The following is a 13,215-nucleotide window of genomic DNA, read 5'->3' as shown; positions in this document are numbered from 1 at the left end:
CCTGAGGAGAGGATGTGGGTCCCAGTGGCGGACATTAAGGCCACTCGTCTCATCAGGGCTTTCCATAGGTCTCATCCTGAGAAGGTGGGCTCTGAGTGTCTGGAGTCCACCCGTAGAAGGAGGGGTACTGTCACCGCCAGTTCTGTGAGAAGATCTGGCAGACGTTCTTCTCTACCTCTTGTATGATGTTCTTTGTATTGGTTTCACTTTCTCATCTCCTTTCCTTCTGCCAGGTGTCACTTATTTCGACTAATTGTCTTCCTTTATAATCCCTCCCATACTGCCTCACTTTGCAGTTTATACTACTTCCTGGATGAGGTGTTCACTGCTGGAGGCTGCTTCTGCTGTTTGTTCAGAAAAGTCATTTACTTTATTGTGTTTCCTTGCTGGCTTGATTCTAGGTGACCCTGACTCCCTCCGTATTAAGTGCAGGGAGCCGGTTGTCGTGTCCCCTCACTATTATAGGGTTTTCAGGTGTCACACAGTATTAGGTACGCGGGCATGCAATCGTCTAGCATACAGACCCTTGCATGTGCATAGCAGTCAGGGAGAGCTCTTAGAGTTTTTTTTTTTTTTTAAATATCATTTTTATTAAAATAGATAAATCATATCCAATTGATTCATTTCAATACAGGTGGTTACAACGACATTGATGCAGTGCTACATACATTGTACATCCTTCACATTACAGTTGTTGCACATCTTGATGTTTTACGACATTGATGTAATATTACATACATTATACATCCTTCACATTACAATTGTTGCATATCTTGATGTTACACACAATTGCGCTATAACCTCTTATTGTCCGTATGACTATCCATTTTTATTTTTCATGTAAACTCAACCCACAACTTCTGTTTAACGGACCCCAACTGACCCTCCCACCCCTCCCCTCCCCCTCACTACCAGGTCTTCTGTATATTTCAACACCTTCTCTAATGTTCTAACTACTGAATTACCCTCTTCTCTTCAATCCACCTGCAGCGTCCCTAGGGTGTTCATTAATCTCCTTTTCAAATACCACTCTGAGCCTGTGAATGGTTGCATAGTTTCCATCACCTCAGCGAGCTCTTAGAGTTTTATAGGGCTCACCTATAAGCTGCTTAGTTTGGGATCAAGCCAGTCGCTCGTTTATTTATATGTTCCAGCTATCTGCTAACTTCATCCGTGACAACATCCTGGGAGCAGATCCACTGTCAATCTCATCTCTTGTAGATTCTGGTGGACGGGGTTGCATAAGTGTTTTGAGGACTATGTGTAAACTTGTAGTACTTGTGCACGTGTTAAGATGACACATACTCGGCCTTCCGGATCTTTACATCCGTTGCCCATCCCGTGCCGACCTTGGACTCATTTATCCATGGATTTTATCACAGATTTACCGAATTGTTCAGGAAAAACTGTGATGGCGTGAAAATGGCGCACTTTATAGAATTGCCAGGTCTACCTAATGCTATAACTCTTGCACAAGTGTTTGTCAATAATATCCTGAAATTACATGGTATTCCTTCTGATGTGGTGTCTGATAGGGTGACTCAGTTTGTTTCCAAATTCTGGAAGACGTTCTGTACTCGTCTGGGGGTACAATTGTCCTTCTCTTCGGCCTTTCAGCCTCAGTAGAATGGACAGACTGAATGCACTAATCAGAATCTGGAGACTTACTTGAGATGTTTTGTCTCGGAGAATCAGGAGGAGTGGTCTTCATTTTTGTCTTTGGCCGAGTTTGCCATAAATAACCATAGACAGGAGTCCACTGATAAGTCACAGTTTTTTGGGGCATATGGGTTCCACCCGCAATTTGGCACATTTTCTGGTACTGAGACTTCTAGTATACCTGAAGAGGAACGATTTTCCTCTTCTTTGTCATCTATTTGGCGGCAAATAATCTGAAAAAGATGGGCAACAAGTATAAACGTATGGCTGACAAGAGACATATGAATGGTCTGGACCTGAGAGTGGCTGTCCACAAAAAATATTAAGTTGAAAGTACCTTCTTAAAAGTTGGGCCCTAGGTTTATTGGTCCATATAAGATCACTGCCATTATTAACCCGGTAGCCTTTCATCTTGAACTTCCTTATGTTTTGAAGATTCATAATGTGTTCCATAAGTCGTTGTTGAAGAGATATGTCAAACCTGTTGAACCGTCCTCCTTGCCTTCCTGTCATGGAAGGTGAGGGAAGGAAAGCAAACCAAACACAACTAACAGGTAACAAAACACCAGGCTAGGCCCCACAGCTAAGGAACAGGGAATGGTCCCCACCTGACAAACCCTGAGCCTTTCACTCACTGCTAACAACATGAACAAATCCCAATGGTAGACGTGTTCATGCACTAGAACCTAATCCCTGCTGCAACTGAAACAGACCCTCAGCTAGGGAACAGGCGATAAGACAACCAGTTTCTTGCAAGAGATGAAGGAACCAGTGTCTTCCTAAGGCCTAGCCAGGAAATACAACAAAAGGGAAGAAAAGAGGACTTATCTCAAGACGGTCTGGGAGCAGGAGATCCACCAAGCACCAGCAGAGAACTCCAGAAGAAACTATTAACTGCAAGTGCAAGTGAGAGGTGGAGATAAATAGCATCACTAACTGACTAACGAGCAAAACCTGCGAGGAGGTGGGACCCTGCCCAACAACACAACAAAGCAATCTGTCAGATAGGCTCAAGTGCCGCAAGTCTGACAGACCTTCTCAGATCACTCACAGGGCAAGGCATGACACTCCCGCTCCTGTCATGATGGACAGTATTTTGGAATTTCAGATCGCCAGGATAGTGGACTCCCGAGTTCTCTGTAGATCCCTTCAGTACCTCGTTCACTGGAAGGGTTACGGACCAGAGGAGAGGATGTGGGTTCCAGTGGTCGACGTTAATGCTAGTCGGCTGCTGAAAGCCTTTCACAGAGCTCATCTGGATAAAGTCGGTCCTGGGTGTCCAGAAGCCACCCATAGAAGGGGGAGTACTGTCACGGTCTCTAACGTGACGGGTGTCAGAAGATCTAAGTAACTGAATGCACGTGATGTGATCTGACAGCCTCTTTGGTTTCATTTGTTTTCAGTGTTGTTGCTGGTAATGACCACACCTCTTGTCTCAGGTGTAGCTTAGTGGTCCTTCCAACTCCTCTATTTAGTCTGGCTTCACCCATCATGCTATGCGGTTGATAACTTGTTTGGTATTGGAAGTGCTGGTGTGTGGTCCTCTTCTTAGTTCCTGCATGTCCATTTATTTAAGACGTTAAGTGTTACTTCCCTTTTATATTTTGTTGTTTCCCCTCTGTCTTTTGTTACTAGGCCTCAGGGAGACACTGGTTCTTTCATATTGGAAGGAAAGGCCGTCTCAAGCCCAGGGCAATTCAGGGTTTCCAGGGTCTTAGGTTACAGTGTATGAATATTCCTATCCTCAAGGTCTGTTCATACGGATAGGAGTCAGGGCAAGGGTTAGGGTTTCCATAGGTGGTGTCTGTTTCCCTTTCCCTTCCCTCCTGTTGTTGGTGTGGTGTTCCCTCCCACATCACTACGTGACACTCTCAGGAACACCGTTGCCTTCTCAAAACAGCTGATCGCAGGGTGTCCCGGGTGTCGGACCCCCACCAGATACTGATGACCTATCCAGGGGATAGGTCATCAGTAAAAAAAAAATCTTGGAAAACCCTTTTAACTATATGCTTCCAGCTGGTCATTTGATAGACACATTACTGTGCAAAAGCCATCACTACGATTTCATTCATTTAATTTTCAGTCCAAAATGTCATTATGCAAAGGATATATAATCTTTAATGTCAAGAAAATATACAGAAAACAAGTTAACAGCAGATTACACAAACAAGAAAATCATGTGCTTGCTCCTGAAAGAGCCCCATTCAAATCAATTAAACAGAGTTGCAATCCTAAGATTTCTGCAACAAAGTTGGTATGTCTGAATATATCTTGGGAGTAGCATTCTTGTGCACTTTTGCCCTTCCTATCAAACAGACCGCGAATGTGAATGTGGCCAGGGGACATCCGCATATTTATTTATCATACCGTGCAGGATGTTTTTATCTGTTTTTTCTTGTGATTTTTTTTGTCTGAATATACCCTAATAAGTTTAGACTTCGAAGTTGGATGCATTTTCTTCTTCTTATGATTCAAGTAATCCCAAAGAAGAAGCAATCTGGCATTCTCCTCCCTTAATTAGCCTCAACAATAGTGTAATTCAACGACTGCATCAACTCCCTTTTCACAGCGTTAGGCCTCATGCACACGACCGTTGTGTGCATCCGTGGCCGTTGTGCCGTTTTCCGTTTTTTTTCGCGGACCCATTGACTTTCAATAGGTCCGTGGAAAAATCGGAGAATGCACCGTTTTGCAGCCGAGACCGTGATCCGTGTATCCTGTCCGTCAAAAAAATAGGACCTGTCCTATTTTTTTGACGGACAACGGTTCACGGACCCATTCAAGTCAATGGGTCCGTGAAAGAACACGGATGCACACAAGATTGGCATCCGTGTCCGTGATCCATGGCCGTAGGTTACTTTCATACAGACGGATCCGAAGATCCGTCTGCATAAAAGCTTTTTCAGAGCTGAGTTTTCACTTCGTGAAAACTCAGATCCGACAGTATATTCTAACACAGAGGCGTTCCCATGGTGATGGGGACGCTTCAGGTTGGAATATACTAAAAGAACTGTGTACATGACTGCCCCCTGCTGCCTGGCAGGTGCTGCCGGGCAGCAGGGGGCAGCCCCCCCCTGTAGTTAACACATTGGTGGCCAGTGCGGCCGCCCCCCCCTCCCCTGTAGTTAACTCATTGGTGGCCAGTGGGCCCCCCTCCCTCCCCTGTAGTTAACTCTTTGTTGTCCAGTGCGGCCGGCCCCCCTCCCTCCCCTGTAGTTAACTCGTTGGTGGCCAGTGCGGCTGGCCCCCTTCCCTCCCCTGTAGTTAACTCTTTGTTGTCCAGTGCAGCCGGCCCCTCCTCCCTCCCGTGTAGTTAACTCGTTGGTGGCCAGTGGGCCCTCTCCCCTCCCTCCTAATTAAAATCTCCCCCCCTATCATTGGTGGCAGCGGAGAGTACCGATCGTAGTCCCAGTTTAATCGCTGGGGCTCCGATCGGTAACCATGGCAACCAGGACGCTACTGCAGTCCCGGTTGCCATGGTTACTTAGCAATTTGTAGAAGCATTATACTTACCTGCGATGTCTGTGTCCGGCCAGGAGCTCCTGCTACTGGTAAGTGACAGGTCATTAAGCAATGCGCCGCACAGACCTGTCACTTACCAGTAGGAGGAGCTCCCGGCCGGACACAGACATTGAGTAATCATTCCTTCAGAGGTAGCACTCCCTCTTGTGTGCCCATGCCTAACTAGAACGGGGGAAGAGAGTGGGAAGCTGTTCAATGGAGAGAGCAGCAGCAAGTGTTGCCATGTTGCAGGCAGCCAGAAGTGGGTCTCACGAGAAGATGGTGACATCCTCCGAATATAGAGACATCAGGCACAACCAGGAGGTCCACCATGGATGACATGACTTGATAGAAAGAAAACATGGATTTTGTGCAGGGAAAGAAAAGGAATAGTGCATATCATGCCACAGTAGGCATCTAATGAATAAGGGGGGAAAGTACTGGACCGCTTCTTTAAATTATGTTGAGATCTGGGCTTAGGGATGGTCAGTATGTTGAACTGAGAACACCAATGGATACATCCTGAGGGCATGTTCACATGGCAAACATTCGCCATGTAAAAACAGTGTTAGTGCTTGGGGTATTCTCTTGTATAGAATCATTTTACCTAATCAAATTTGTCTTTATCAAAATGCCTTCAATAAAAAACAAATTGCCAACTCCAAATGCTCATATACTACCCATGATCCTCCACAATACTTTACTGATGGTTGAGTGTGCAGATAGAAGACTACTACTGAAAAACATATACAGGCTTCCTTTCTATAGATCTCAATTTATTATTAAAATTTTTTGAACATTACATTTTTTTATAAAACCAATAATATGCTGTTACATTGTACATACGCACCAATAAGCCATAAAACTATATGCTTACGCTTAGGGACAATACCGTCATAAAACTCAGGACGCAGAAATACAGACAAAATGAAATATACAAAATCTAAACCTACTCCAGCCTATACCAGTGCTGAATGGAGTCATCAATTGTTAAATCCTGGAAAACCCCTTTAACCCCTTAAGGACTTAGGATGTACCGGTACGCCATGTTTGCCGAGTCCTTAAGGACCCAGGACGTACCAGTACGTCCTAACTTTAAAACTACATTGCGGCGTGGCGGGGGTTAATCGGAACAGGATGTCCGCTGAAATCATTCAGCGGGCATCCTGTCACAACGCCAGAAGGGGTCATGCGACCCCCCCGCATCGGCGATCACAGCAAACCGCAGGTCAATTCAGACCTGCGGTTTGCGGCTTTTACCTGCGGTTGCGGCAGCGGCGGGTGGTGTCATCGGGTCCCCATGCGGTTGTAGGGGGGACCCGATGGCATGGATGCAGCGCGATGCCTTCCTGAGGCATTAGCGCTGCCTTCCGGTGACGAGCCTGTGAGAGCCAGCCCCCTGGATCTCACAGGCCGGAAGCTGTATGAGTAATACACACAGTATTACTCATACAGCCAATGCATTCCAATACAGAAGTATTAGAATGCATTGTAAAGGGGATTAGACCCCCAAAAGTTCAAGTCCCAAAGTGGGACAAAAAATAAAGTGAAAAAAAAAGTTGAAAAAAAAGGTTGAAAAAATAAAGTTTTCCCCCCAAAAAATTAAAAGTTTCAAGTAAAAATAAACAAAAACGTAATTTTCCCCAAATAAAGTTAAAAAAATGGGTAAAAAATAGGGGGGGAAAAAAGTATACATATTAGGTCACCTTACATCACAAAAAGTACAACAGCAAGCGATCAAAAAGGCGTTTGCCCACCAAAATAGTACCAATCTAACCGTCACCTCATCCCGCAAAAAATGAGCCCCTACCTGAGACAATCGCCCAAAAAATAAAAAAACTATGGCTCAGAATATGGAGACACTAAAACATCATTTTTTTTGTTTTAAAAAGCTGTTATTGTGTAAAACTTACATAAATAAAAAAAAAGTATACATATTAGGTATCGCCGCATCCGAATCGACCAGGCTCTATAAAAATATCACATGACCTAACCCCTCAGACGAACAAGATAAAAAATAAAAACTGTGCTAAATAAACCATTTTTTGTCACCTTACATCACAAAAAGTGTAATAGCAGGCGATCAAAAAGTCACACGCACCCCAAAATGGTGCCAATAAAACCGCCATCTTATCCCGCAAAAATCATACCCTACCTAAAGTAATCGCCCAAAAACTGAAAAAATTATGGCTCTCAGACTATGGAAACACTAAAACATGTTTTTTTTTTGCTTCAAAAAAGAAATCATAGTGTAAAACTTACATAAATAAAAAAAAAGTATACATATTAGGTATCGCAGCGTCCGTGACAACCTGGTCTATAAAAATATCACATGATCTAACCTGTCAGATGAATGTTGTAAATAACAAAAAATAAAAACGGTGCCAAAACAGCTATTTCTTGTTACCTTGCCTCACAAAAAGTGTAATATAGAGCAACCAAAAATCATATGTACCCTAAACTAGTACCAACAATACTGCCACCCTATCCCATAGTTTCTAAAATGGGGTCACTTTTTTGGAGTTTCTACTCTAGGGGTGCATCAGGGGGGCTTCAAATGGCACATGGTGTAAAAAAAAAACAGTCCAGCAAAACCTGCCTTCCAAAAACCGTATGGCATTCCTTTCCTTCTGCGCCCTGCGGTGTGCCCGTACAGCAGTTTACGACCACATATGGGGTGTTTCTGTGAACTACAGAATCAGGGCCATAAATATTGAGTTTGGTTTGGCTGTTAACCCTTGCTTTGTAACTGGGAAAAAATTATTAAAATGGAAAATCTGCCAAAAAAGTGAAATTTTATCTCTGTTAACCCTTTAGGTGTTCCATAAGAATTAATGGAAAATAAAGTTTGTAAAATCAGTTTTGAATACCTTGAGGGGTGTAGTTTCTTAGATGGGGTCACTTTTATGAAGTTTCTACTGTAGGGTTGCATCAGGGGGGCTTTAAATGGGACATGGTGTCAAAAAAACCAGTCCAGCAAAACCTGCCTTCCAAAAACCTTATGGCATTTCTTTCCTTCTGCGCCCTGCCGTGTGCCCGTACAGCGGTTTACGACGACATATGGGGTGTTTCTGCAAACTACAGAATCAGGGCCATAAATATTGAGTTTGGTTTGGCTGTTAACCCTTGCTTTGTAACCGGAAATAAATTATTAAAATGGAAAATCTGCCAAAAAAGTGAAATTTAGAAATTGTATCTCTATTTTCCATAAATTCTTGTGGAACACCTAAAGGGTTAACGATTTATTATACTCACAAAAAACACAAGTATAGGAGCAAGTTAAAATAAGTACACAGTGCCCTTTGTACTTATTTTAACTTGCTCCTATACTTGTGTTTTTTGTGAGTATAATAAATCTTTTCATTTAACACTGTGGTACGTACTTCACTATTGGTTGACCTCCTTTCTTTGAGAACCTGAAGAGTGGAGAGTCTGGTGATATCCTGTGAAAGTGGTCTTTCCTTCTCTGGGATTGTGGAGCTTTGCAAGATTCTATACAAGCGGTCAAGCACCCCGTCCGTGCGGCTCAGAAGGCGACATCTTAGGCTGATTGAACATCTACTAGCCACAACGCATACCTGTATCTGTTTTCCGGACCTTCTGACTACTTCAGTTTCACCTTCACTTCAATGTTTTTTGGTGGATGACATCGCTGAACCTGCTTGTTATGCTTAATATCATCTGAGTCTTGTGAGTATAACCTGTTCACAGGCGACACCTCCTTTGAGAAGTTACTACACCATAGTGCGGTTTCTATTTTTTTCAGATTTCCACACCATAGTTGAGTTTGATGTGTATAGATGAACCTGTTTGACTGAAGATTTCCACAGACTATAGAACACCAATATTTTTGGGACTTGAATATAATAAGAATACTCTCCTGCAGCGCAATCCTTCTTTTCTCATTTTATTGTGCGGATTATTTTCACTCACTTTGTCCTGGAATTTGCAGCGCTAGAGGAAATAATATCTGAACAGGGATTGTACTTTATTTTTTGAACCCTTTTGCTTTGTAACTGGAAAAAAATTATAAAAATTTTGAAATTGTATCTCTATTTTCCATTAATTCTTGTGGAATACCTAAAGGGTTAACGACGTTTGTAAAATCAGTTTTGAATACCTTGAGGGGTTTAGTTTCTAGAATGGGGTCATTTTTGGGTGGTTTCTATTATGTAAGCCTCGCAAAGTGACTTCAGACCTGAACTGGTCCCTAAAAATTGGGTTTTTGAAAATTTCTGAAAAATTTCAAGATTTGCTTCTAAACTTCTAAGCCTTGTAACATCCCCAAAAAATAAAATACCATTCCCAAAATGATCCAAACATAAGTAGACATATGGGGAATGTAAAGTAATAACTATTTTTGGAGGTATTACTATGTATTATAGAAGTAGAGAAATTGAAACTTTGAAATTTGCAATTTTTTTATAAATAAAAATGATTTTTTTTTTACTTCATTTTACCAGTGTCATGAAGTACAATATGTGACGAAAAAACAATCTCAGAATGGCCTGGATAAGTCAAAGCGTTTTAAAGTTATCAGCACTTAAAGTGACACTGGTCAGATTTGCAAAAAATGGCCTGGTCCTTAAGGTGAAATAGGGCTGAGTCCTTAAGGGGTTAAACTAGGTATACTGCCTGGTAGGGCTCATCATACTGATAAAAACAATACCATCCTTTTGGTTTGTATGATAAACAGCTATAGAGATAGCTGCCTTTTTATTTACATGCAAATGAGCAAGTTGGCGCACCAGGGGGCGGGTCTTAAATTAATCCTTGGAGCACTGCTTTTGTAACACCCCCTTGTGTTCTGCACACTACCTCCTCCTCTTGATTGACAGGGCTAGACATCAGCATGCTGAGGGAAGAGTCGTGTCTTAGCATATACGTATCATAAACACTACTTACTGTATACTTATAATGAGAAGAGTGGATTTCTATTTTTAGAAAGCTAATCTGCATATTACTGCTTTATACTCAAGCACAATATATAATTATAAAGAATCCAGTAATATGTATAAAGATTTCTAAGTGTAGAAAATACAATATTCTTTATATAGTAAGGCTTTAGCTTAATGATAAGAGGTCAGCCTTGCATGTAGAGTTCCTAAGTTCAAGCTTTAGTATATTGAGAATGGTGTTTTTTATACTTAGAAACATAAAACATATTACTGGTTTATTCACAGGCACAATATATGATTATAAAGAACCTAGCAATATGTATTAGGCTACAGTAAGTAGTGTATATGATATGTACATGCTAGGACACATCTCTATCCTCAGTATGCTGATATCTAGCCCTGTATGCAATAAAGTAAAAAACAGAAATGTCAGTCCTGTGTCCCAGAACACGGACAGTTACTTGCGCTGCTGGTTCCGATGTGGTGTGGTGGGTAGTTCACACTCGAGTCATGCAATAAAAAGATTTGAAACCGCGCTGCTTAAGATCCAGTCGAACGCTGCACAGGTGAAAGAATCAGGGTATTAGCCTCCGTCCTCCTCTCTCAAGGGGTTCAATCCTCCTCTGACACCTCCTCTCAAATCTTTTACAGGGTCAGCTCACCAGCAGACCCGCACCTCAAATCTTTTACAGGGTCAGCTGACCCTGTAAAAGATTTGAGGTGCGGGTCTGCTGGTGAGCTGACCCTGTAAAAGATTTGAGAGGAGGTGTCAGAGGAGGATTGAACCCCTTGAGAGAGGAGGACGGAGGCTAATACCCTGATTCTTTCACCTGTGCAGCGTTCGACTGGATCTTAAGCAGCGCGGTTTCAAATCTTTTTATTGCATGACATCTAGCCCTGTCAAACAAGATGGGGGGAATGTACAGAGGACAAGCAGGTGTTACAAAAGCAGTGCTCCAAGGATTAAGTCCCACCCACTGGTGCTCAAACTTGCTCATGCATATGAATAAAAAGCAGCTCTCTGCAGCTGTTTAGCATAATGCAAAATTTACTTTAATCTGAAAACAGGACTTAAAGTGATTCTGCCAGCTAGGTTTAGCCAATATAGCTGAGGACATGCACTGCTATATTGTCGCTAGCACATCCGCAATATGCATTTCCCATAGCTCTGAGTGCTTTTATTCAGTCAAAAAAATGATTTTATATATATCTAAATGAGGCTAGTAAGGAGCCCAAGGGGCCTCTACCAATGTTTCAGTAGTTCAGCCATGCCCACTGTGAAGGAGCCCAGCTCCGCCTGGCATCCTCCAAATCTCCTGTTTGCTCCCCCGACGTCACACAGTTAAATCGCTGTAATCTTGCGTATGCCAGCTAGTGCATGCGCAGTTCATTCCCTGAGGCTGATGCCAGTACAGAGAAGGAACACTAGGTCGGCACTAACATGCAGTGTACTTGCGCATAATTTTTTTGACTGAGTAAAAGCACTCAGAGCTATGGAAAATGTATATTGTGGACATGCTAGCGGCAATCTAGCAGCGCATGTCCTCATCTCTATAGGCTAAACCTAGCTGACAGAATCCCTTTAAGATCAGTAAGCAACATTCTAGTCCTTGTTCTCCTTAGAACAGGTAAGACTCTTTTGACATGATCTCTGGGCCATGAGTGGCTTGACACAAGGAATTTGACAGTTGTAGTCCATGACCTGGATATGTCTGTGTGTGGTGGCTCTTAAAGCACTGCCTCCAGCTACAGTCCACTCCTTGTGAATCTCCACCAAATTCTTTAATGGCCTTTTTCTGATAATCCCTTTGGTTATCCCTGTTGCTTGTACACCTTTATCTATCACTAAACTTTCCAGTGATATGCCTGGATATATCACTCGCCAGCTTCTTTAGCAATGACCTTTTGTGGATTACTCTCCTTGTGGAGGGTGTCAATGACTGTCTTCTGAATAGCTGTCAAGTCAGCAGCCTTCCCCATGATAATGTAGCCTACTGAGGGACCATTTAGAGTCTTAGGAAACCTTTGCAGGTGTTTTGTGTTGATTAGCTGATTAGAGTGTGAAGCCATGAGTCTACAATATTGAACTTCAATATTCTAATTTTCTAAGATACTGACTTTTGGGTTTTCATTAGCTGTAAGCCATAATCATTAACATTAAAGAAATAAATGCTTGAAATAGATCAGTCTGTATGTAATGAATCTATAAAGTATACGAGTTTTACTTTTTGAATTTAATTACTGAAATAAGTTAACTTTTTGATGATATTCTAATTTATTGAGATACTCCTATACACTGCTCATTTCCAGTTGTTACAACCACCACTTGTTTATGTACTCCTCGGCATGGGCATGAACACCTGCTCTGCTGCAGCAAACCACTGGCTTTAGCGGTGATGCATCCTTCTTGTAGACATGTCACTGCTGAAGCCAGTCATTGGCTGCAGAGGAACAGATGATCATACCCATGCGTAAACAAGCCATGTAGCAAAAGACAGAATGGAGCAGGTAAGCATGATTCTTTCCATAACAGAGCCAGGCTGGAAGCTCCTGGGAAAAGTTATTTTTTCCTAGTCAAGCCCTTAAAATATAGCCCACTAAATATAACAGCTAAACTTTTTAATATTTATTTTTATTCCTATTTAGACTTGCACATGATTCTCTGAATTTCCAGGACATAAATATATAGCAGAGTATAAATTCATAGAGTTCCTAAAATTAAGTGTCTAACAGCGTTTTCCAGTTGTTAAATGCATGGTGTTTTATATATTTACAGAAATGTAAAAAATTTCAGGAATTTCAGATATTGTATTTCAATAAATATGTTTCATGTTCTATAAGTAGCTTTATTACTTACTTGATAGTGAGAAAAAGTCCATTGTTACCAGTGTATCTACAAAATTTGTTATTACTAATAATGTTCAGAACTCCAAATCCCTACCATACTAACATAGGAGACCTGACAGAGCTGCTTCAAAAAATTGCTATGCAGAAGGATGTTGTGTTACATACAAAAATAACATTGTCCAATAAATTTTTTATTTAAAAATAACAATAAGCAACACATTCAAATAAAAAATGCAACATTTTAGAGGCACCATTACATGACTATTGCAGATGAAAGCAAACAAATTCTTCAAGTACAGTATTTTTTTTT

The 13,215-nt window shown here is 41.8% G+C and overlaps 1 long non-coding RNA gene across 1 annotated transcript in view; it reads right to left on the bottom strand.

Moving 5' to 3' along the window:
• The window catches only part of LOC121000049, a 28,631-nt gene that overhangs the window by 14,224 nt on the left and 1,192 nt on the right, over positions 1–13,215 (bottom strand). The window lies entirely within an intron of this gene.

The sequence above is a fragment of the Bufo bufo genome, chromosome 4, assembly GCF_905171765.1.
Source record: "Bufo bufo chromosome 4, aBufBuf1.1, whole genome shotgun sequence".
Lineage (NCBI taxonomy): Eukaryota > Metazoa > Chordata > Amphibia > Anura > Bufonidae > Bufo > Bufo bufo.
The sequence above is the reverse complement of the archived record's forward strand: the minus strand, read 5'-3'. Positions and strand labels throughout refer to the sequence as shown.